The sequence below is a fragment of the Coenobita brevimanus genome, chromosome 96, assembly GCF_032717465.1.
Source record: "Coenobita brevimanus isolate Jiangsu-jjx chromosome 96, ASM3271746v2, whole genome shotgun sequence".
Lineage (NCBI taxonomy): Eukaryota > Metazoa > Arthropoda > Malacostraca > Decapoda > Coenobitidae > Coenobita > Coenobita brevimanus.
The window spans coordinates 12,673,866-12,700,907 of NC_137049.1; the positions used below are offsets into that span (position 1 = coordinate 12,673,866).

The 27,042-nt window shown below is 42.2% G+C and overlaps 1 protein-coding gene across 6 annotated transcripts in view; it reads right to left on the reverse strand.

Annotated features, from left to right (window-relative positions):
* LOC145413381 (uncharacterized) overlaps positions 1-27,042 on the reverse strand; it is a 1,646,837-nt gene that overhangs the window by 1,449,218 nt on the left and 170,577 nt on the right. The gene's annotated exons all lie outside the window — the stretch shown is intronic.

Genomic DNA, 27,042 nt, shown 5'->3' on the forward strand with positions numbered 1-27,042 from the left:
TTCGTTGCTGTTTTATTTTTTATGTTTTGTTGTCTGAGATCACCATAACAGCATAGGTTTATCATACGTCATCAGGAGAGAACTCGCTAGTGATTTATTCTAGGTAACGGCAGGCGATTTTATTCATCTGAGAGTGAATCACAGGAGCCTGAGAGGTTGAGGTGATAAATAAGAGGTGTAACAAACTGTGTTAAGGTAACAAGAGGACACCACCAGTGTGTCCATTGAACCGTTACGGAATGTTTGGTGAGGCCCCGTCGTTTGGCGAGAGGCTGGAGGGAGGGGTGTAAAATTCTCGTACGTAATTATGGCTGATTTTCAGTCGTAACTGAAAATTGTCTTTACAGGAAGAACTAGAGACATGAGAGAGTCTGTACTTTTCTTTCCTTTGATTTCCTGCATAATTAATCAATTAATTAATTAATTTCCATGAGAAATGAGATAATTTTCCTTTTTAACGAAGTATTTTTTGTAAGAAGAACAAAAGACACGGGAAGACTCAGCACCTCACTTCTTATACCTTCCCCGGACAAACAAATCACAGTTAAGACAAGAGTGTTTGTGAATCTGGCAGCGGGAATCTGTGAGCTGCGCCAGAGTTCAGGGAAGCAATTTACTCGAGAGTGTGTGATTACCATTAACTCCTTACATCTATTGACACTACACCTATTCTTGCTGTCTCTGCACCATCTTATTTATCTTAGGGAGAGTCTCTAAACTGCAGGGGATTGGGTAGCACTAACGTCTTCAACCCTTGGACTTCTTTATATTTAACCCTGCCTGTGTGATCTCCGGTCTTTTATTATCAACTTGGGAAAAACTCTGGAGCGTAGAGGTTGGATAAGGCTGTGTTTAGCTTGTTCACCATGAGAGATCTTTTGTAACATGATTAAAATCATCTGAAGAGGTCATAAACAAATGAAAAAAATCATCATACTGACATTCAGTACGATCATTTTTTTCATTTGAAGCTGGCTGTGTTGTCGAACCTACTGTATATTCAATATACAGTAGGTTCGGCAACACACCTAGCTTCACCTCTCACCTCCAGATCAACCACGACTTTTTGTTAATATTTACAAAGGATTAATTCACAATGCACCATTATAGCCCAGGGGCATTAAGGACACACCAGAAAAAAAACATAAGAGAAAACTGATTTATCCAGAAAATCTTCATAGAAGCCTTTTAAGTCAAAATCAACAAACATTCTAAACATTCTACGTAAGCTAACCGTGTGGGACGAACAATTCAAGATGCTCATCATCGGCATGCAGGAGCGTATACAGCTTGGTGACTAAAATTCACACTTGATCATCTAATACCACCTTTTATGGGTTTTAAGGAATGATCAGTCCATTTTTCTGCTATTATTCTAGGCCTTCTATATCACTGATATACACAAAGAACGTGCACCAAACGCAAAAAGTCGGAAACCTTATTGATAATTTTGCTAAACACTGTGGTAGGTGGGGACCCTCACCATCCACTCATTTGATGTAGTGCTGCTGTCAGGTGTCTGCCCTTTCATCTCCTCCATCCTTCTTTCCTTCAATCCTCTTCTGTCTTTCTTTCCTTCATTCTTTCCTCGTCCTTCTGCCTACGGGTGACTTTACACTCACTCTTCTGTCTTTCTTTCCTTCATTCTTTCCTCTTCCTTCTGCCTGTGGGTGACTCTACACTGAGCGACAAGCCGAATGGTTTTCTGTACACCAGCAAACCATTTACGACGCTGGGTAATAACCATATAACCAAATTTTGGCGCCTGGTGGTTTAGTGGGTAATTATTGCGCTCCAGTCAGATTGACCCGGTGAAGGTATATATCGAAAGGGTGGTTGGGGTTGATTCCTCATGTAATGCCACTCAGGGATGAGTGAGGCTGGGCACTCTCATCTTAAATGTCGGGACCAACTGCCTAGCCCCGGGCTCCTACGCTCATTATGGGGCAATGTAGGATTAGATGATGATGATGATGATGATGAATTTATAAACTAGAGTATACTTCATCAGATGTTTTTATTTTTCAGGTTGGATACAGATGGAAGTGTAGAGGCAGAAGTACATTGATGGACAGAAGACAGTGTGAATGGAACGAGATGACAACACAAGAACAGTGTGATAGTTGTGATTTTTGTGATAAGCCAATAACCTCTGACCGATGTAGTGTCACAGAGAGAGTCCTACCCAGCATATTGAACATTAGTGCTGATCTGAGGGATGGACTTGATGAAAAGCTAGTATCCAAAGTGTTGCCAGTTACGGCTCATAAATGGTGCAAGAAACATTACATCATGCCATCATACATAAAAAAGCGAGAAAGGGAGTCAGAAGAATCAGAGAGACAAATGCATAAGCAAATCACCTGCCATTCACAGGCCACCTTCTTTAATGTAAACAAGACTGTACTGTGGGAAATATGTGGACTATAGTAAGATCATCAAACAACCAATGGACCAGCGTGAGGCGACCCATGAAGCAGCAACAACTGAACTATTATCATCTGCAGCCAAGGCGATGGCGCAAGCTGATAGCTGGGGAGAGTCTGTATATACACGCATTCAAAATGTTGGTGATCTTGAAGCAGCTGAGCCAAGTACCACTATGATTATCAAATCCGTTTTTATGATGGGCGAGGGCTTCAGGGGAAACAAAAAGGGAGGCCTTCAGGGTCAGTCGACACCAGAAAACTCATAAGACCGGAGATCCACAAGTGCGCGCTATAGCTGCCACTTTTTCACCTTTTGGAAGTGCCTATCATACCATTCGCCATTTGCCTACACAGATGAATACCGCGAGAGACTGGTCTGCATTGATACTAGAGTCATGGCATCTATTTGTGCTACTGCAGATTGTGCAGTCAAATTAGTTGAAAAGGCAGCTGCACGTATCATTGCCTGAACTACGTTGATGTTAAGCTCAAAAGGAGTGACAAGGCTATATCTATTGGTGCTGCCACCTGTACTGCCACTGTCCTTGGCAAAGACGTTGAGGTAGACCACACACTGCTCTTCAGGCGGGTCACATGTGTGATGAAGAACCGATCAGATATGGAGAAGCACATTAAACATGAGTTTAGCAAACAGCCACCAGCACTATTTGACAAGGGTACAATGCGCAAAAACAACAAAAGTGGTCTTGCCAATGTGCTGAAAGCTCCAGTAGCCCCAATATCCACCGAAGTTCTCAAGAACCCATACTATGTGGTGGATGGAGGACATTTGGTGCAAAATTTGTCGGTCTGTGGGCTGCATGTGCAGTGATGTGTGTGTGACAGCTATGTGAATCACGTTATTAATAACTATGGCAAAGAATGCACCGTCTGCTTGATGGCTACACAAATCTTACCCTGTCAACCAAGGTATCTGAACAGAAAACGCCGCACTGATCCAAATTAATGTCTCTGCAGACATAGTGTTTGATTTCAACACACTAGTCACGGGTGATAAACGCTCCCTTTCTGCACATCGTAACAACAAGTTACGGTTAATCAGTAGGTGAAGGACCGGCTTACTGTCAAAGTCAGGCTGATGCTGACTACTTAATTAGTAGCACAGCATTGGCATTTGCTGGAAACATCGCAGGACCTGTTGTGCTTGGGGCACAGGATACAGATCTACATGCAGTATGCAAGAACCTTTCTTTATAGCATACACAGCATCCAGCATGCAATACATCCACACACCCGACAACACATATTGATAGCACACGCTATCACCGGATGTGACACAGTCTCTGCCTTATATGGCATTGGAAAAAAGGCCATGACAGTCTTTGAAAGCGAGGATTGGAGGAAGTTGGGTGTTTTTAAGAAGAGCGATGCCAGCCATGAATATGTAGCCAGAGTTGGGGAAATATTCTTGCTGTAATTATATAATGCTAATCCGACATGTACACCCTCCCAAAAAAGTATCGGCCCCTTAGAGTACGATGGTTGTGAAAATGAGCAACTTCCGCGGACACACATGAGCCTATAAATGTGGTTCCTCAAAGCATATACCACCCAGTATGTTATTCGTTTTGCAATTTCGAGTTCTAATAATTACCAAGGATAATAGCTGCACTTGTAATTACAGGATGCAACATATATTACAATGTTTCGTTCATGTTTCAGAATAATACGTGCTATAATGGGGCCGATACTTTTTTTGGGAGGGTGTACTACACTTGAAAAGCTGAGATTTGTGCAGTACATGCAGAGGCTGAACAAAGCATCCAGCAGCTTCCAACTTCAGAGCCTACCTCCTACATCATCAGCTGCAAAGTACCGCGCATAGCGAGCCTACTTCACAGTTCAGGAGTGGTTGGCAATGCTGAGGATCTAAATCCTACTGACTGGGGTTGGAAGCTTTAAGGTGGAATACTCAATCCCATTTTGACTGACAGACCAGTTACAACAGTGCGTGTTTTTCTCACTGTGTCATGTGGGTGTAAACAAATGTGTGGCAAGAGATGCAAATGTCGGAAAGCAGGACTCTACTGTACACCTATGTGTTCCTCGTGTATTGGCCAATCTTGTACTAATTCATGCCCACCTGACGGAGAAGTTACTGAATCCCCATGCTGTAACTGTGACCATAACTTATGATACTTAAAAAAAAGAAAAAAAAAAGTTTTATTTAGTAGTTCAGAAACTGTTGCTGGCAAAGGTTATTGCTGGTTGTTGAAATTTAAATGTGTTGAATTTACCATTTTTCTTGAAATAGTACGTCACCTTGATCATATTTTGAAAATACGTCACTAAATCATTGAAACCATGGTAAAAATGGTTTTCTTATACCCCAAAATCCTCTAAAAGAGGTATTAACATGACCATCTGTGACTTCTGGTTCCAAAGCTATATAAGCTTCCCATGCCGTTGATGGCCATCTTGGATTTGCGTCCCACATGGCTAGTTCATGTGGAATGTTTAGAATGTTTTTGGACTTCAGTTTACCATGCATCCAACTACCTTTCCTGAAAAAATCAGCTTTCTCGATTTTTTTTCCAGGTTCTCTTCGAATTTGAGCTCCAGGCCTATTAATCCACAAATATACATGCACCTGGTCAGCTGTAATACTGTTTCCCTCAGTCTGTCTTTCTCACCGTCTATCACCTCCGGTCTTCTAAACATAATGTTTCTGTGGTCCTCGGAAAGACCTAATCTAATTTTTTTTTTCTTTTCTTTTCTTTTTTTGAGAGGGAGGAATCAAGTGTTTGATTTTCAGCCTTTTATTTTCCAGTGAAAACAAATCGAAAGCAGATCAAAGGAGGAGCATTAAAGACACCATCACCGCTACATTAGCAAAATCCACATAAACCAGGAACATTAACCAGTAATATTTAATCAAAATAAAAAGCGGGTGGAGGGAAAAACATTAAGAACAACCCAGACGAAATCACCCACATAAAAATGGGAAATTTACCCACAACCATATTATCTGGAAGCAAGACGCAGGACGAGCATTAGAAAAGGCAAGAAAATGTCCCATTAACAACCACATTTTACAGACTATTTAACTGAAAGCAAGTGGCAGAAGGATTATTAAGAACAGCACCACAGCCACACGAACCACATCCACGTAAACCAGGGGAATTAACCAAAAGCTTATTTAACAGAAGGAGGATAGCAGGAACAGCATTAATTTCGTCAGTAATATGACGTCTTCTTCATTTTAATCAAGACGATTTTATTAATCAAGTTTGCTTTACTTTAGTAGTGAGGGTACTCAGTAAGTCTATATTCAACCCTTCAGTTAGGTAGATTTACTTCAAAGGTAAACAGAATGATCTGGATTTAAATAAGAAAATTATAGAAAAAGGTCAGCGGACTAAAGGAGTTAAGAATAGCATCAGAGGCACATGACAGCAAAACCCACATCTATATATTTAGCTGCTCGAAAGCAAGTCACAGCAGGAACAGTAGACACAGCATTATAGCCACATGCCACCAAATATAACAACTTGATTTTAACCACAAACAGGTGGCACGAGGCGTATTTCCACATAACACCAAATCCTACAACCCTATATAATCCAAACCAGGACGCAGGAGCAGATTCACAGTGCCACGAGAACTAAACCACAACCTAACATGGAAATCAGATCGGAGAAATTCACTTGTAATGTTATTTGTACCGCAATAAGCTGTGGCACATTATCACTGAGAGTCTTATCTCGCCCCGTTGCCTCCTTACCAATCTCGGAGACTCATGAATTTCCACACAAACTCTCCAGCCGTGATTTACAGCGTCTGAGGTGGAAAGGAAGAGTGGGAGAGAGGAGGAAGAGAAGGAGAAGAATGCGAGAGGAGAACGATGGAAGAGGAAAAAGAAGTGGAGTGGAAAAGAAGGTGAGGAAGAAGAGGGAAGAAAGAGAAGAGGATAGGAAAGGGAGTGAAAAACTAAAATGTATGAAAAATGAACAGGGCAGGAAGGAGATGGGGCAAGCAAAGTGTAATGGATGACAAGGGAAGTGAAAATAAGTGGGGGAGGAAGAGGAGAAAAATCGTGGGAAGGAAGAAGGTAGGACAAAACGAGGGGAGATGGAAGAGGAGTGAATGAGGAGTGGGAGACGAACAGAAGAAAAGTGGAGGAAAAAAAAATCAGTGGGAGAAAAGGGGGGACTAAAGGGAATGGAAACGAATAATGAAGGAAAGGTAGGAAGAGGAAGAGGATAAAGCAAAAAGAGGAAGATAAACGAGGGGAAAGAGGTAAGAGATAGGGGAGGAGAAGAGGAAAGAGAATGAGGACAAAGAGGAGGTAAGAGGGAAGAAGAATATATTAGAAAAGAGTGTAGGGGAATGAGTAGGAAGAGAGGGAAGACGGTGGGAGGGAGAAGGAAGAAAAGGAAAGAAGGAAAACTGAGAAAGAAGTGAAGAGGAGGAACGGGAGGAAGAAAGAATGAGGGGGGGGGAGGTGAAGGGAAAGGCAGGATGATGAGATGGAAAGGAAGACAAGGAAAAGCAAGATGAGGGAAGAGGAAGTGGCAGAGAAGATGGAAGAGGAGGAGGGAATAGAGGGGAAAAATAAAAAGAAGCTTTGAGAATAAAAAGAGGAAGAAAACGAGTAATGGGCTAAGAGAGAAGGGGGGGAAGGAGCGAAGAAGGAATAAGAAGAGAACGTTGAGGAATAGAGGAAGAAAATAAAGGGGAGAGGAAAATAAAAAAGAGAAGGATGAGAGAGAGAGGAGGAGGACGGAAAATGAAGAGGAAAATGGAAAGATAATGAAGAAAGATAAGGGAGAGGATAAGATTGAGGAAAAGATGGGGAGGAGGAGGAGGAGGAGGAGGAGGAAAGGATCAAGAATAGGGGAGAGGGAGAGAAGAAATGGAGAAAACGATGATAGAATAGAAGCGGGAGGAGGAGGAAGAGCAACAAGAAGGAAGAGGAGGAGAGGTAGAAATATGGTGAAAAGGAAGGGGAGGAGAAGAGGTACGAGTGAACAGAATGGGGAAGAAAAGAAAAACGAAAGGAAGAAGATAGTGAAGGAGAGGAGAGAATGAAGAGTGAAGAGGGAAAGGAAGAGGAGGAGAAGAAGCAGAAGACAAAGAAGATGAGTGAAAATGAAAAGTAGGAGAAGGAGAAGTAAGAAAAAGCAACATGAGTGAAAATGAAAGGTAAGACGAGGAAGAAGAGTGTAAAGGAAAAGGATGAAGAATGAGGAGGGCCAAGAGGACAGGAAAGAGAGAAAGAGGAGAAGGTGGGGCCTGAGAGAGAACATACAGAAAATTATACAGTATTATGGGTCTTCGCCTTAAAGATGAAGCATGCTTTACTCCGACTGGGTTGGGGCAAGAAGCTAGGGTATTATCCCACAAAAATGAGGTATTGTGGCCACGAAACAGGTATTATGGTCACGAAACTGGGGTGTTATGGCCACGAAACTGGGATATTATGGCCACGAAACAGGTATTATGGCCACGAAACTGGGATATTATGGCCACGAAACTGGGATATTATGGCCACGAAACAGGTATTATGGCCACGAAACTGGGGTATTATGACCACGAAACTGGGGTATTATGACCACGAAACTGGGATATTATGGCCGCGAAATTGGAGTTTATGGCCATCAAACTGATGTACTGAGGCCACGAAATCTGGGATATTTTACCATCGAAACTGGGGTACAGTGGCCACGAAACTGAGAGCATAGTGGGTATATGAGAGAGAGAGAGAGAGAGAGAGAGTGTGTGTGTGTGTGTGTGTGTGTGTGTGTGTGTGTGTGTGTGTGTGTGTGTGTGTGTTGCCGGCACGAATCGAGGGATATAGCGTTGGCGAAACAAGACTACCTACAAACGCAGGTCTGAAACTATGAGCCAAGAAATAAAACAAGGCAAAACAAACAGGCAGCTGATATTTAGGCAGGTGCTGCGTGAATTAGTAAGGCTGGCAACCGGGAGGCCAGAGGCGGGTTTATAAATAGTCATAACCTTCACCTTAACAACACATTCGAGACGTTTTTGTTTAACTTTGGAAAGATGCTTGATACAGAAGATGTTAATGAAAGTTAGTCGTATCTTTAATCTCTCTTGAAAAGGCGTATCCTAGATCGCTATGACCATGTGGAAGAAGCAAGAATAAAAGAAGTACGTTATCAGATTGAAGAAGTTAACCCTCTCATGGTCGGGACAACTTTCGTAATCTATTGCAATTACGTCATGAGTCATAGCAGCCTGATAGTTAGCTATTTTTTTTTTTTTACACTAGGCAAATCTTCATACTAAAATATTGCCATGAATCATTTTGTTTTGTAGTACATTTTTCATATTATTCATTCTAGTTGGTTGTGAAGTGATTGGTTGGCGTGTGAAGCTGGAAATATAATGTTATACGCAAGTTAAGCTGTAAAAACAATGTATATATGGCCCAGTATGCATTTAATCTCCACTTAAATATTCATACACAAATTTTCTTAGCAAATACTGGCAGTTAATCTACCTTGCATTTACAGAATGTTTATTCCTCTGCTACATGATTGTTTTTCCTTGTAACAATCAGACGATTTTGCCGTGCTCGAGGAGAACCCCTCTGCAAACATGGAAAGCTTTTATTGTTGTTGTTGTTGTTGTTGCTTCCGTCCAACGATTTTATTCTGCTGACATAAGGTTTCTCATGCAAAGTTAAACATTTGTCGGTCAGAAACATCTTTGGTGTTTATCTCTTCGTCACCACGACGCCTGCATTGTACTGTTGCTTTGGACCGCCACACGAATTTTACCAAGTAAGGGAGACATACCATAGTGAACGACTTAGAACAATCTTCATCAGTCCCTAAAGTACAATGTTCTGTTCTCCACTTTTTTCCTGCCACCCCCTGACGATTTTTTTCAATTCAGGGAGGACTTCTGGCAGTATAAGAGTTGTGGTACATTTCTGAACCAGTACAGCGAGTCGTTATTCAGATCCACATAAATTAATACATGACTTACGTAACTGTACCGATCTGCATGATTTCCATTACAGTGCCGGACCTGCACACAGGAAGAAACCGGAATCGCCCTTCTCCATGATGGAGAAGTATGAATGGGTAAGGATGTCTGTAGTGTGTGATCCATATGAGAGTCGAGGAGTTGGGTTGGCTATGTTTGTGTGTCAGAGTCTATTTATGTCACTGATATGAACCAGAAGGCATGACCATATGCAAGGACATACTACCACCAACCACTTTAAGTGGCCTCCAAGGTTTAGGTTTTGGGTCCTAGACAAGGGATCGACGCAGAACATGCTACAAACATGCAATCACCTCTCCACCGCAGTTGGCCATAAACTCTAATGTTTAAATAAAGTTCTGTCAAAATTATCCTTGGTCATAATTTAATCCCTTTGATCCTTGGTCTTAATTTAATCTCCTTAGCCACCAGAGCAAAGAATTTGGCACTAAATCTCCCTGTATTCAAAAATTATCCAGGAATTTAGTTCAACAGGTGGGAGTTAGGAGGGAACATTTTGGTCTACCTCCCATCCAGAATTTATTAAGGTACTTTATCACAGCTAATTTGAATATTCGCCTCGCACTTTTTCTTTGTAATCCTCTCTCCAAGGACGCAAATAAAAGTGATGCACGTGTAAGGACGCTTTACATAATGTGTGCCAGGGAATCCGAAGCAGGCTGTATTTTTTATTCCTTCGGTACGAGAGGCTGCTTCTGAGTTAATTAAAACTTTTGGAGGCAGCAAGAAAAGCAGAGAAAATTAGTACCAGTGAACGGAGTCAGCGGTTAAAGGTAACTTATTTTCATTCCCTTCATTCAGAAGGCTCGTTGAACTGAATAAAGTCGTCAGGAGGCAGCCAGCTTTATATTCGAAAAAGTGTTTTCATACTGAAGGGCATAAGATTGCACAAATAATACAGCATAATGTGTTCAGTAAGCATATGGCTGGAGTGATGAGAGGGGAGGCACCGAGTACACTTACACAAGTGGCTGGGGCAGAGGCTGAATTCTAATGCCATTTACCACCATACTTGATAGATGAATGTGGAAAATCTTTTATCCCATTAGTACAGCAGTATAACAGTGCTGCTATGTACCAAAGTGAATGTGTACAATGGAATGTACGTTAAAGAGTGCACGCATACAACAGAGTAAGCATAACAGTGCACAGTGAATGCACATAACAGTGCATATCTACAAATATGTACCGTATGCAAGTAACACTTTTTTTTTGTTAAGGTATGTATATTAAGTGTACCGGTACGTAAGTTACAGTATACGTACATAGAAAAGTACATGTGCTATATAAAAATGTATGTCCATCAGAGTGCACTGGTATGACTGTGTGTACGTAAATAAAAGTGCATGTATGTATGCATGAATGTATGTATATAAAAGTATGTAAAATAGGATACTAGCTCTTCCTTATGGCAGCCAGGGTTAAGTTTTCATGTTTACAGTCCACAGAGAGCCAGTTACGAGGGCTCTCTCCCTCTCTCTCTCTCTCTCTCTCTCTCTCTCTCTCTCTGTATGTGTGTGTGTGTGTGTGTGTGTGAGAGAGAGAGAGAGGAGAGAGAGAGAGAGAGAGTAATCGTCTTTCAGCGCAGGCTTAAATTACATCATAGTCACAAATAAAACCACCTCATGAAAATTAACGCTCTTCTCCCAGTGTGAAAATTAAAGCTAGTGATATAAATGGATAGTGAATGTGCTGGACGTTAATATTCCTGTTTAATTTGTAATCATTAGTCGAAGTTAATATTATTTCACATGACATATCGCCCGACAAGTGATATTTTAGTCGTTATTATCATCATTATCTGAATCTCCACGTTTGGTGAGAGTTATAGCTGATAGACGTTTGTATAACCAGGCAGTCACACCGGCCATTATATCAGTGTCACCGCGTGATGGCGTCCCTTCCCAGGGCCAGAACCTGGGGTAATCGCAAGAGGTGAGGCTGGACCGCCACGGAGGCGCCATCCTTTGCAGCCCCAGGTTCAACTCACAGTGGACGCAGGATCAATTTTACTCTTAAGTTTTATTTCCACACTAGCAGGGGTACCCGGCGTTGCCCAGGCCAAAAAGGCAAACATTCAAATCCTGTTTGTTCTAGTTAAATCTTTCTACTCCTGCAAAACCATGTACCTCTTACGCTTTTGAAGAGGGATTATAAGAGGTCCAGGAACTTTTTATTTCAGCTTTCGCAGACTAACGCACAGTATTTGTGAGCACTTGATTACTATTACCGGTGACCTCGTGACCTCCGACCGGTGACTTTAAATGATCTTGGGGGTCAGCCTCACATAGCCAATATCCGAACTGGACGTCATGTGAGTCTCCATGCCAAAAATTAGGCTGCTGGGTCCAGTCATTTGAGCGTATATTACCGGTGACCTCAAATGACCTCCTTCCGGTGACCTCAAATGACCTCGGAGGTCAACCTCACATAGCCTATGTCCGAACTGGAGGTCATGTGAGTCACCATGCCAAAAATTGGGCTGCAGGGGTACTCGGCGTTGCCCGGGCCAAAAAGGCGAAAGCTCTACCCCTAAAACCATCCATGGGTCACCCTGATTCAGAAAATATACATGGGTCTGGGGGTCCCTGGCCCTTGGTTTGGGTGTGATTGAAGGACAAACAAAGAAACAAACAACGCGTTTTTTTTTACATATATAGATTTGATGAGATATAGTTGATAGACGTTTGTATAAGCAGGCAGCCACACCGGCCATTATATCGGTGTCACCGCGTGAAGGCGTCCCTCTGCGTCACCAGGAGGGGCAGGGGGCCGGGACTGGGACGGGGGCTCACGCCGATAAGTACACGACGCAGCTGATGACGCTGCTACAAAACACGCACACCGCCGACACCACTGTCGCCAACTGCGCCACAGGGTGTACCTGCGGCAGCTTATCCATCCAGTTCCCCTTCGAGGCGTCGGAAGACGAAGTGGAGGTGGTGGAGGAGGAGGAGGAGGAGGTCCTGGGTCTTCTGGCCACGACCCAGCCCTGGTCGGGGGCGGCGCTCCTGCCACCCTGGTCCTGCCCTCGTCTGGCGTTGTTCGCCGCCCTTCTCTTATCAGTCATTTGTCTGTATGTGTACATTTTTTCTGCTTTATTTTTTGCCTCGATTCTTTTATTATATTTTGGCTCTATTTAGTGATGTAGAAACAAGAGGTGGAAAAAAAATAAATAACAGGAAGAACTGAGATGGGAAGAGAGAGGAGACGAGAAGGAAAGGAGAAAGCAGGGGTAAATCAGTGAGGAGGTGAGAAAGAGTTGGGGACATAATGGAGAGGAATGTGAAGCATATAATTATGAAAGAGTAAGAAATTGGAAGGATATATGGAGAGAAGCTGGAGAGGAAGCAGGGAGGATATTATGAAACAGAAGTGCGAAGGATATATTGCGGAAATGTGGAAGAGAAGCGAGGAGGATGTATTGAGAAAAGGAAGAGAATGGGGAAGGATATACGGAGGAAAGTGAAAGGGTATAAGGACATGGGTAAATGAGGAGAATAAATGAAGAAAATAGAGAGAATATGGAGGAAAAGGGGGTGAGAAGTAAGAGGATATAATTATGGTGGATATTGGGAGAAGTGGGGAGATAAAGTATAGAATGCTGGGGGAATATATGTAGGGAGCATGTGGAGATTGTCAGGTGTGAAAGGACTGATCTTGCTGGTGAGTCTCTCAAGTGTGTGGAAGAGTTTTATTATTTGGGAGACATGTTACGTGCTGGAGGTGGGGCTGGAAGAAGTTCAGGGAGCTGTTGCCTCTCCTGACGCTGGCTCTCCCTCCATGCTGGGGGAACTTGGTATCCGACATGTGTTAGGAGTGTAATGTTGTATGGTAGTGAGAATTGGCCAGTCAAGGAAGAGGATATTCGCAGGCCCAAACGTACAGAAATGACAATAATTAGGTGGGTGTGCAGTGCGTCCTTGCATGAGAGGCCTGGGAGGACTAGATTTACGATGGAAAAGCTAAGAGATAGGATGGGACTGAATTGTATTGGCGTTGTGATGAGGAGAGGTAGATTGAGGTGGTTTGGGCATGCGGAGAGGGTGGGGGATGGCAGCTGGGTGCAGAAAGAGAGGAGTGTTAACGTTAGGGGTAGGGATGCGAGAGGTAGCACGAAAAAGACCTGGGACGAGGTCATTGAGTGGGACCTCAGGGATAAGGGACTGAATAGGGAGGCTGCCAGAGATCGAGCAGTATGGAGAGCCGCCATTAGGTGACCAAGGCGACGCATGCAGGCATTTGGATCCTTTATAAACGAAACGAAAAGAATGTCGAAAAAATATATGTGGAGGATGTTGGGGGACTATGTGTAGGGAATGTTGGGGAAATATAATTATGTAGGGAATGTTGGGGCAATATAATTATGTAGGGAATGTTGGGGCAATATAATTATGTAGGGAATGTTGGGGCAATATAATTATGTAGGGAATGTTGGGGCAATATAATTATGTAGGGAATGTTGGGGCAATATAATTATGTAGGGAACGTTGGGGAAATATAATTATGTAGGGAATGTTGGGGCAATATAATTATGTAGGGAACGTTGGGGAAATATAATTATGTAGGGAATGTTGGGGCAATATAATTATGTAGGGAATGTTGGGGCAATATAATTATGTAGGGAATGTTGGGGCAATATAATTATGTAGGGAATGTTGGGGCAATATAATTATGTAGGGAATGTTGGGGCAATATAATTATGTAGGGAATGTTGGGGGAACAATAATGTAGGGAATGTGGGGGAAATATAATTATGTAGGGAATGTTGGGGAAATATAATTATGTAGGGAATGTTGGGGAAATATAATTATGTAGGGAATGTTGGGGAAATATAATTATGTAGAGATTGTTGGGGAAATATAATTATGTAGGGAATGTTGGGGAAATATAATTATGTAGGGAATGTTGGGGAAATATAATTATGTAGGGAATGTTGGGGAAATATAATTATGTAGGGAATGTTGGGGAAATATAATTATGTAGGGAATGTTGGGGAAATATAATTATGTAGGGAATGTTGGGAAAATATAATTATGTAGGGAATGTTGGGGGAATGTAATAATGTAGGAAATGTTAGGGGAGTATATGTATGTAATGTTGGGGGATTATATAAAGGGAATGTTGGGGAAATGTGGGGAATGGTGGGGGAATATATGTAGAGAATGTTGGGGGAATATATAGTATGTAGGGGATGTTGGGGGAACATGTAGGCAATGTAGAGAATGTGGTGATAAAATATGGTTAACATGGGGAAGCAGGGAGGAAGAAACTGTGAAAGTGAAATTCCCAAACTATAGTGCATCCCGTACCCACTCTCTCTCTCTCTCTCTCTCTCTCTCTCTCTCTCTCTCTCTCTCTCTCTCTCTCTCTCTCAGCGGCTATGATGGACAGCTATGGCAATCAGATAACCAGAGTGACATCATACAGAGTCAGGGAAATCAGAAAATCAAAGCCAATCACGCTGACGACGCGGGAGAAGGGAGAGGACAGAGGGGGATGTGGAGGGAAGGAAAGGGGGGGGGAAGGAGAGGAGGAAAGGAGGAGTGAGGAGGAGGACAGGGAGGGGAGTGGAAAAGGAGAGGAGGGGGGGACGGGGTGCGGAAAGTGAGAGTAGAGGGAATGATTTGGAATTAGTAGGAAAGAGAAGAATTAGGAGTGAAAGGAAAAGGAAAGGAGAGAAGAATAGGGAAGGAAAGGAAGATGAGAGGGAAGGAGAGGGGGAATGAAGAAAGGAAAGAAGAGGAAAAGAAGATAGGAAAGGGGCGGAGAGAGGAAGAAGGAGACAGAAGAGGAAAGAGGGAGGGGGGAAAGGATGAGTGGGAAAGGAAGAAGGGCGAAGCAGTGAGAAGAAAGGAGATGAAAATATAGAAAGGGAGATGAAAGAGGAGCAAGGAAGGCAGAGAGATGGGCGGATAAAGAAGTGGGTTGGATTAGAAAGAGAGAGAGAGAAAGAGAGATTGGGGGGAGGCGAGCAGAGGGGCGAGGGCGAAGTGGAGAATAATGAGAGGTTGACAGAATACATAGACGGTCAATCAAGGTGGAACACACACACACACACACACACACATACACACCGCTCGCTGGTGCAGTGGTAACGTTCTCGCTTGCCATCTGGTAGACGGGAGTTCGCGCCTCGCTCAGGTTGCGAAAAGTTTCATTGACGAAGTGGGTGGTTACTGTCCCCCTTGAGCAAGGGACGGGTGTGTGCGTGTGTGAAGGTCACAGCCTTGCCCTTAGATCGGACTATATGAGTTCTCAGCTCCCTTCCGGGAGGGTAAAAGCTGACGATCACGACCATCAGGTGATCCTGACCGACCCGGTGAATTACACGCTCTCTCTCTCTCTCTCTCCACTGTTGCATCGATGAAATCCACTTGCATCATCGTTTCACTGAGTCCTTTTCTAAAAAATAACTTGGGATATTTCCTTTAGCGCAATGAACTTTTATATTTCCATCACCACCCGCTGTTACTCCTCACAGGAAGGACGCCTCGTAGTGAATGGGTCAATGGAAGCTGTATATAACCCCTCCAGTTCGAAAAGTCGCTCTATATCTCCATATAATCGTCATATAATACCAACAATTAAATTCAGTAACGTCATCAAACTGAAGTAGTCAACCTAAGCAGCTTCATTCAATTTCAGTCCACTGTTCCACTCGAGCAGTTCAACCCATTTTCTCCAACATTTTATTTTAGCTCTTCATCATAATATTCTTTTTTTTTTTTTTTTATCTTTCATCATACGATTAGGGACAGAGATTTAGCGTTGTTATATTATGGCCTTCATTTTCTCCTTCAGTACCACAAGTCTTTACTTACCGTAGTTTTAAAATGTAGTTCTGAGTTACCAAGAATATATCAAGACGTCATGTATGAGAGGGTCAAATTTTCTTGTGGTTCACCCAATCTGTTCCACCCTGCTAATCCATTCACGCTATGCTATCCATATGACATCCAGTGTTCCACCGAGTCATCATTCACTCATTCAGCACGAAGACTCTTTTATAATTCATTCTAGTTCTCTCTAGACAATATAACTATCTCTGGACAATATTGTTCTGTTTGAACAAATTTTTCAACCTCTTCAAAATGAGATTTTTAAACTGAAAATTTGAATATTATTGCCAGGAGACAGCAAAAAAAGAGCAATTTAACATGTCATCGTGGGGAATGGGTTCATCTTCAGATTGCCATGACGCACTCTCTGCTAAATGAAATCGTCTGCAAGCACCAAATTATTTCATTGAATTTTGAAAACTCCAACAAGTTTCCTCTCTTTCCAACGCTTGTTGAAGTCCATAACCCCACCAGTCCTTCCCTCACCTTTCAGCAGTCAGTATTTCCCATACGTATCTGACAACTCAGTCAGCATCAATCACAGACATCGATTTCTCCTTCAATACGCGAATCACCGGGTTCGCACTACGTGTGTTGGAAACCCGTGTCAGAAGTACCTATTCCCAATATCCAGGTCTCCACTGTGCATGTCAGCAGTACCTGTATCCACATTCTGGGTTAGTAATACAGTATAAATTGATCCTTTCTAAACCTTTTGTGTCCTGCATGGTTCCCTTATATTCCCATTCTTCCAAAAGTTATTTCCCTGTAACTTCTGCTTCTGTCTGCCATTTCTCCATCTGGGTCCACAAGCCACAAGAGCCACGTCCCTCTCCCCTCACAATCAATTCTCTTTTGTTCTTTTGCCCCCTTCTCTGCCATTTTCCTATCCCTATCCATTTTTCTCCCATCCTGTCTTCTCATTTTTCTGCCCCATTACTTCCCTTCTTCCTGTTCTCTTCTATCTTTCCTTAACCTTATTTTCCTTCGTGTTCTCCGCCTGTCTTCTCCCTCCCTCATATCTTCCCTCTAATTTTTTTCGCTCTTCTTATTTTCTCTTCCTTTTCCTCCCTGCCAATAATAACTTCTTCTCTTGCCTCATTCCCTCGTCTTTACCCCAATTTCCTTTTCCGTTACTCTCTGTATAACTATTCCCCTTTATTTCCTCCTACTCCTCCTCTCCTCCCCCTTCTCCTACTTTCTCCCTTGTCTCCCCTCCTTTCCTCTCCACCCCTCCTATGATCTTTCCTCTCTCCCTTCCTATTGCTTAGTATGTCTGATTACCTCCCTCTCTCCCTTCCCTGCTCTTTCCCCTCCTTTCCTCCCTTACCCTCAGGCCTTCCGTCTGGTTTCCCTTTGCGTGACTGAACTTTCTCTCCCTTTCTCCCCTCCTATTATCTCCTCCTGTTCCTTCATATCTTTTTCCGTGAACCTCCTTTCCTTTCCTTTCATTCATGTTGTCCCCCTTCCCATGTCTTTCCCTATCTTCCTCTCAGTCTCCTTTTCTTCTCCTTCTTTCCCCAACCCCCCACTTCCCCGGTTCCAAATTTTCTCTTCCGTGACCCTCCTTCGCCTCTCCCTTCTCGCCTCTTCTCCTCTTCCTCTCATCGGTAATTTCTCGTTCCGTAACCTCTCTTTCTCTCCTCCCTTACTCCTGCTATTCTTTCCCCTCCCCCTTTTCCCTCTCCCCCTGTTCCCATCCCTCTCTCCCTCTTCCCCACTGCCTTTTTTAGCCTTCACCCTTTCAGTTCCCTTTCCTTCTTCTTTCAACATCCTTTCTGGGACCATCGTCCCCCCCCCCCATCTCCTTTCAAATTCTTCTCTCCTCTTGCTTTCCCTTCTCTCTCTCCCATCTCCCCCAACTCTCGACTTCCCATCAAGTTCTTCCCCTACTTTTTGCCATCACACCCCCTTCATTTCCCTGTCCTTTGCCTTCCTGTTGTCCCATCCCACTTTCCCATGCCCCCATCTTCTCCTTTCCCTCCAGCTGTCATCAAGCTCTAACACTCTTGCCCTCTCCTTTATTTTCTCCTTCCTGTACTTCTCTCATCCCTCAAGTTCTTACAGTACGTCATTCTTCTCTTCTCTTCCCCCTCTGGTCCCTACCCTCTACCTGCCGTCAAGTTCTCTCCCCTCTCTTCTACATCCCTCTCCTTTCACTTCCCCTTTCGTTCCCGTCCTCTTTCCCCTCATATACCCCTCCCCCCAACCCGCCGTCATCGCGCGACAATGCTATCAGCGATGTGGGGAACAAGGCGGACGGCGGCAAGTGTCAGGGGAGGCAAGGGGTGTGTTTGTGAGGGCCTGTGTGTTGACAAATGACCCAATTCGCTACAGGGGTGATAAGGATGGGGGCAGGGGGTGCGGGTGAGGGTAGGAGGGAGAGATGGGAGGTGAAAGAAGGAGGGAAGAAATTAGGGGGAAAAGTACGAAGAGAGGGGCACAAAAGGCGACAAGTTTCAGGGGAGGGTGAGGAGCTTTTGTGTGTGTGTGTGTGTGTGTGTGTGTGTGTGTGTGTGTGTGTGTGTGTGTGCTGACAAATTATTGACTTCCACACCCACCCACCTACTCCGCTACAGGAGGAAGAAGGGAAAATAGGGGGAGGGAAAGGAGAGGAAGGGAGTTGAGGTAGGAACTGAAAGGAAGGTTGTACAGGAAGGAAAGTTAAGGAGACAAGGTGGAACAGTTTCTGGGGCAAATGTCAGAGGAGGAGGATGGGCCTTTTGTGGGGAGGCGTGTGTACTGACAAATGACCTCACTGGCTACAGGAGGTGAAAAGAGGAGCGGCGAGGGTTAACGTACAGGAGGATGGAACAGCACGTGAAAGGAAGGGAGTCCATGATGGAAGAAGAGGTTAAGGAAGAGAGATGAAATAGAAAATCAAAGGGAAAGACGGTAAGGAGAGAAAAGCAAGTGTAAAGGGAAAATAAGAGCTGTTGTTGAGAAGTGTGTGTTGATAAATGACCTCACTTGCTGCTTGGAGTAGGCTAATAAGGAGGAAGAGGAAGGTGGGGTGGCGAAGAAGGGGATGAGGTAGGAGGTGAAAAGCAGAAGGGTACAGAAGAGGAAGGCATGGAGGGAAAGTAGAAAATGTGGCGCCAGGGGTGAATGAAAGGTCTTTTGTTTCCGTTGAGATGTTAACAAATGGATGAAGGAATTAAGAGGTAAAGAAGAGGGTAGATGTGGAGGTGTGGATGAGATAAGAGATGAAGAAGGGGAATGTTATGAAGAGGTGGGAAAGGTGACAAAAAGTAAGCTATGAAGGGAAGTGAAAAAAAATGTACGAGGTAAAGAAGGGACGGGTGAGGTGGGGTGAAGGAGGAGAGGTTGAGGAGCTAAAACTGTGAGGGGAAATGGGAAGGTAAGGAGAGAGAGAAGGATCGGCTGTGTTAGTGGAAGGTGAAGGGTGTTGTGGAGTAGCCAGGTGTGTGCTGAAAAATTACTTCATTCTTATACAGAAATGGGATGGAGGTAAGGAGGGGAAAGAGGAGAGTCTGAGGAGGGTAAAATAAAGAGAACATCCAGAAAGTTGTAGATTTTCAGGTCATACACTAACACCCCGAAACATGGTAATTGACTGTATAAGAGGAACCATATCTTGAATGAAAGTCAGGTCCCCTTTGCCTATTCAGAATTTTGAACTTTGAGAAAATTAAACTACCTATAGAAGTATGTATATATATATATATATATATATATATATATATATATATATATATATATATATATATATATATATATATATATAAATTGTCGTTTCCCACCCATATGGCCTCAAAAACTTGACTATTCAAAGAACAGTGAGTACAAAATAAGCACTCTGATTTACCACCAATGAAGTATACAGTGAAAGTACAGAAAATCAACACTAACACATCTATAAATTCACGCTTGAGAGGATGCCTGGAAAGTATGGAATAAACTCGAAACTAGTGATCAATCATGCATCTAGACAAAACTACGCATGGTTCCATTCAAGCCTAAAGACAATGCCAGCAACACAACAAGAATTTTTTACTTAAACATACACAACGTATACATACACATACTTACTATGCCTGGGGTATGAATTAAGGCAACACAATAACACATCCCAATCCTAACCATATCATATAACCTACACCAGGCAACTATATTCACTCACTGTTTTCTTTCTCATCGACTGTATCCACTTCACCAAACTTCCTCTCTTACCACTCACCTCCCTCCTCCCCTAAAAAAGAGGGAGGGGGGGGGAGAGAAACAACCGTGTCGAGTTAGGGGGCCGAGGTGAGCGTAGAGGGGAGACTGAGGTAATGGGAAAAGAGTGGGAGGATATGGTAAGAGTGGAAGAAAGCTGAAGTAGAGGATGAAAGAAGAATGGTGAGAATGGTAAGTTAGAAACGAAAGTGATGCCTTGCAAGTACCATATGAAAAAAGAAAAGAGTAACACGAGGGGGGAGGGGGAGTAAAATGAGAGCCGTGTGCGATAATGAAGAGTATAATTAAGTGATTTTCCCATTAAATCAATCATAAGGATAGCAATTAGCAAAGCAAGAAGGCTCCCTCACCCCTAATCCATCCCAGGTTAAAGCTGTGGTAAGGAAGCTGGGTAAAGGAAGGGTGAGGCGAAGAGCAAAAGAGGGACGGGCGTGAAGGCGAAGAGATAAAAAGAGATGAAAATGGGAGAGTATGAAGGGAAAGGATGGGGTGAGGGTGAGGACAGGGAAAAAACAATACAAAAAAGGGATGGTAAGGAGGAAAGGGAGAGAGAGGTGTAAGGAAGGAGGAAAGGGAGAGAGAGAGAGAGAGAGAGAGAGAGAGAGAGAGAGAGAGAGAGAGAGAGAGAGAGAGTGGAAGATGAAGAAGGAAGAGTGGGGATGGAAAGTAAATAAAGAGGGGATGATGAGGAGAAAATAATAAAAGAGAATGGAAGAGGAAAGAGGAATGGAAGGACGAAGGGTAAGGAATGAGGCGAAGAAGAGGAGTGTAAGGTAAGAGAAAGAAAGAAGTAGAAGGTGGAGGATATAAACTGTAAATGATCACAGCCTTCACATATTATTATCCATGGTGTCTGCAACTCTTCTTTACTTCTTCCCCCTTTCATTACTCCTGAACACGACGGCTTATCATGTTTATTTATTCATGCAGACTAAATTATCTTGTTCAGCTCTAAATGAAGGTGGTGATTACCTGGTTAGAATAGTGGTCAGCTTTCCGAATGGACACCAGTTCGACCCCGAATTGGTACTGAGAAATATCATTACTTCAGTTTCGTTAAAGCAGACTTTTGATGCTTTGTAAGACCCACCAATACGTCATAAAAACATTCCCGCTAATACCAGTACACGTATCCCGAATATGACAACACTAGCATAAAATGTGAACATGCATGGCACGGCAAAGGCCTCATTGCACACACATTAGTAAAAAACTTTCGTAGCGAAGAGTTTAATGAAAGTTTATCTGACTCCTCTAGTTCGAAAAGTTTCTCCTTGACTCAGCAAAATCGCCTGGAGGTACAAAGAATAGCAAAATAACACGTCATGATATTCAAAGGCTTTCCCTGTGATAGTCGATAATGTGTGTGTGTGTGTGTGTGTGTGTGTGTGTGTGTGTGTGTGTGTGTGTGTGTGTGTGTGTGTGTGTGTGTGTGTGTGTGTGTGTGTGTGTGTGTGTGTGTGTGTGTGTGTGTGTGTGTGTGTGTGTGTGTGTGTGTTTTACATCAGCATCTCTTTAAACGTCGGGACTGACTAGCCTAGCCCCGGACTCGTATTCTTCTGATGGGGCAAAAAGGAACTGGACGATGAACATTATCACCATCTTCATCATCCCATCTCTTTTTCCGACCAGGAGATGGGGTGAGGCAGGATATAGAAAGCCAGAGAAAGGAAACAGTACGATAGTAGAATTCACCAACAATATGTCCAATGAATGGTGCCACAAGCCTGTTCATTCACTATTCAAACCCTCGGAATTCTGGCTTCACCTGATAGGTAAAGCTGTCCACGCGTAGTTTCATATTTACCTATAAGACAGAGTCAGTCCGACGACTGTCAAATTAAAAAGCAGGGTGGCAACCCTTGCCTTCTGTGGCCCGCCGCTACCTGCTGACAGTGGGCATATACGGCAATAATATGCTTAATACTCTCGCTACCTGCTGACAGAGGGCATATACGACAATAATATGCCAAATACTTTTCACTTTCGACTCTAAACATGCACTGCTGCTTTTTCTTCAGCTTATGGATTAAATGATGATGGTAATTAGACAAAGCATTTAATAATAGAGAAGGTTATCAGCACCTAGGCCTGCAACCTACACTGTAAAATTGATCCAAGAATTTCCCGTTGAAGTACGCCTTGCTTGTGACTGGATACTAATACATCCGCGAGCGGTGCTTATTTTGCCTCCGGAAAGTGAATAATGGTGGTTTCGTCTGTAAGTGGATGATAAGACTTGGACTCATCGGCATATCCTGACGCATTGCCACGCTCACATTTAAACTGATGGGGCTTGTAATGAATGTACTAAAATCACGTGGCTGAGGTTAACTTTGAATGATATTATGGACAGAGACGAACTATCTTAGGTGGGAAGCTGTCAGAACTTGCCATCACCAGGAAGCAATTACAGTATTTCATCTCAAGAGTAAGATATTGACAGCTGAGGTACTGGTTCGGTAAATGTTAAGCGGTGCTTTAATTCTACTCTCGAGCTGGCTCAAGTTTAGTTACCGTAGGTCACCCACAGTCTACTCTGCCTACCCTTCCCTCGTCAACAAAACACATTATATTGCAACAGTAGCCCACATGGTACCAAGATTATTTTAAAAGTAACTTAAAATAAATATTTTTCACATTTTTCTTAATAATATTGTACACGTTTCCCTTATTATTATTGTTGTTGTTGTCGTTATTATTATTATTATTAGTAGTAGTAGTAGTAGTAGTAGTAGTAGTATTTTTATCATTATTATTATTATTAATAATATCATTATTATTATTATTATTATTATTATTATTATTATTATTATTATTACCTCCGCCAAGGAGGTTATGTTTTCACCCCTGTCCGTTTGTTTGTTGGTTGGTTGGTTTGTGAGCAAGATTACACAAAAACTACTGGACGGATTTCCACGAAACTTGGTAGAAGAATGGGCCTTGGCCCAGAATAGTCTCCATTAAATTTTTGTGCGGATCCGGATGAAGGTGCGGATCCAGGAATTTTTTTTCACTTTCTTTAACATTGCAACATAAGGCATTTATCGAAATTTTCATAAATTTTTCAGTGAATATTGCATGGATCTTGATGAAAAAAATCAGGCATATTTAATTAAGAGTTATGGGTAGTTTTAAATTTTGATGTTACAACTTATAGGGTTATGAGTTTGATATGTCATTAGACTTGACTGAATTAAAAGGAACTGCATGTTGGGCCTTGGAGGAGGTATGCGCTCTACTGAGTGTCATTCTAGTTATTATTATCATCCTCATCATCATCATCATCATATGGTAAACACACTGCAATCGCTACAGTTAAATAACATATTGATGTGGGCGGTACCCTAGTCTTGATTACGAATTGCTCAAAGTAAACTCAAGGCACCTACCTAATCAAAAACTTTGTGATTTTTTACACAATTCAGTGAAATCACACATGAGGCATAATTGGTATTGTTGTTCAATCACAAAATAAGCTATGCTACCGGTACTGCCGAAGAGTATATTTGACAAAAAGCTACATACCAGTAAACCTTAAATACTGTATACCAGAACATATTTACCTGTATCTCATTACTACAAAAATAACCTTGCAAAGTCCAAGATTTAATCGGCTTATTAATAATGAAGATGTTTAGGCACTGTATTGTACATCCTATTAATTACCAGTCAGTAGGAAAAAATTTTTCCCCCTTGCTTTTGGACAGTTGAATTACTGACCACCTAAATAATCTTTTTATTATAAAACTCGGAAAACTGTCGATCTAACTACTGTGATTGCTTGGGCAGAAGACGCAGCTACAGTGTGATGTAAAGGAGTACAGCACACCTTCCACCACTCACTATGGTTGTCAACTTTGGCACCAAAATTTTCAATTTATTTTTAGATCTACGTTTTTGCAAGCCTGTTTTATGGAGGAAGTGAAGTAGGTAGGCTGTTATATTCAATGTTTCATAGTAAAATTTTAGATGCATTTTCCCTGTTCGTCATGCAGGCGAGTGAATTTACTAACAGTATCAGAAAGCGGATTTGCCTGTCGATGTTTGTTCACATGAACGAAGTTTCATACATATAAACTCACACACACACACACACACACACACACACACACACACACAGAAAGATAGATACACACACATATATATATATATATATATATATATATATATATATATATATATATATATATATATATATATCCATATCTATCTATTTATATATCTATATATATAAATATATATATATATATATATATATATATATATATATATATGGATATATATATTGCCAGACGCCTCAATCCTGTTTGGGGTGGCCACAACCAAATCGCCTCCAAGTCGCCCTGTTCCCCGCCATTTCACTGCCCTGCTCCCAACTCACACCCCCGTCGTTCCTGTACCTCTCCACCCCATCCCTCCATCTCAACCTAGGCCTCCCCTCCCTCTTCCCCCTCCACCTCACTCACATACACTCTCTTCGTCAGTCTTTCACCCTCCATCCTCTCCACATGGCCAAACCACCTCAGTTTGTTCCTCATAACGCTTCCTATCACATCCACATCAACACCACAACGCTCCTTTATATCCTCATTCGTCAGCCTGTCTCTCCACGTGACTCCACAGGCTCCTCTTAAATAACTCATTTCCACTGCTCTCACTCTTGACTTGTGTCCTTCCAATAATATATATATATATATATATATATATATATATATATATATATATATATATATATATATATATATATATATATATATATATATATATATATATATATATATATATATATATATATATATATATATATATATATATATATATATATATATATATATATATATATATATATATATATATATATATATATATATATATATATATATATGTATGTATGTATGTATGTATGTATGAAAATTAATTCTATTGTGTTGTCTTTCCATTCCAAAGAATAGACGTGGCACAGTATTTCTCCAGACTGGATGAGGAAAAAGATGAAGTGGTTCTCAGTGAACACGTTTTCTGACAACCTAGAGCGCCTTGGAGGGCGAAATTTTGCACAGTGGCAGACCTCCACCAGAATAAAATTTTAGGTTATGATGTGACCAACCGAGGAACGTCTCATACGAGTGGTGGCCGGCCCCCGAAAGTCTCGTACTGCGGAGTGGAGGTGCATAGTTTTGCTGTGCTTGCTTCCCAGAGAACCGTGAACCATTAATTTGATATCGTTGATAGTGTTAGACATTCTGATACGTAGATACATACAGATAACGGTGATAATGGACAAAGATTAATAGCCATTTAGATACTTTGAAAAAAAAAAAAAAAAAGAGCCACTAATGACGGCACAATGATGCTATTAGGGCTGTGCTGTCATCACATGTGTGCTGTGATGTTGGCTCATTCAGTCCACAGAAAGGGAGTACGTAATTACGCTAATACTCCCGCCAATTAAGGTGAGGAAAAGACGCAGCTCCCCACACACTGTTAGAAATTTCATTAGAAGAAATTGTTTGGTGTTAACATGAATAAAATAATTAAGCGTAACCATGTACCAAAACGTGAAACGGGACATTAATACTATATATAATCTCCTCAGCACCATAACACCTATTTCATTCTTGCTGCAGCTGGACTGGACGATGTTATTTACCTCCGCCAGGAGGTACGGTGTATGTTTTACCCTGCGTTGGTTTGTTTGTCTGTCTGTCTGTTAGCAGGATTACTCAAAAAGTTATGGACGGATTTTGATGAATTTTTGTGGAAGGGTGGGCCATGAGCCAATGAATAAATGATTGAATTTTGAGCTGGATCCGGATCCGGAGTATTCAGCATAATGTCTCCAAAAGTTCCCAGTTAATTTCAATGAAATTTTGTGGAAAGGTGGCTATGGACCAAGAAAGAATTGATTACATTTGGGGGATGATTCGGATCCGGATCTGGATCCTGTATCCACGAATCCGAAACCGGGATTACTTAAAAAGTTATGAACGGATTTTGATGAAATTTTGTGGAAGGGTGGGCCATGGACCAAGAAAGAATTGATTAAATTGGGCGGCGGATCCGAATCCGGATCAGGATCCTTTTTAATGACAATGGCATTGGAGGAGGTATGTCGGCTCTGAGTGCTTTCTAGTTCAGCTTGGGTTGGCCCTCGTACTGACGGAGTTAGAAAGTCTCCAATAACCCCTTCAATACTATGACGTCTATCGTATTTTATCTTGCTGCCGTCAGATGATTATATTCTGCTAAAGAGACACCCCTCGTAGTGAACGAATTTGAATGTCTCCATCAGTAATCAGTTTTCTGTTTCTTAATCGATTTACATAATTATGAGAGGAAAATTATAGAACATGTGCTGGTTATCTGACAGACCTTTTTTTGATAAAGCCCATATACCCGTCATAAGTTGCTAATGACTACTTCATTTCTATGTCCCTCTCCAAAGACGAGTAAAACTCATCTATAACGGTGACAAAAATAAAACACAGAAGAAATCACTACACTGAAAGAGTACTGTAAGTATTAAACATTCTAGTACACTCAGTGGCATCCTCAAGAAAAAATTA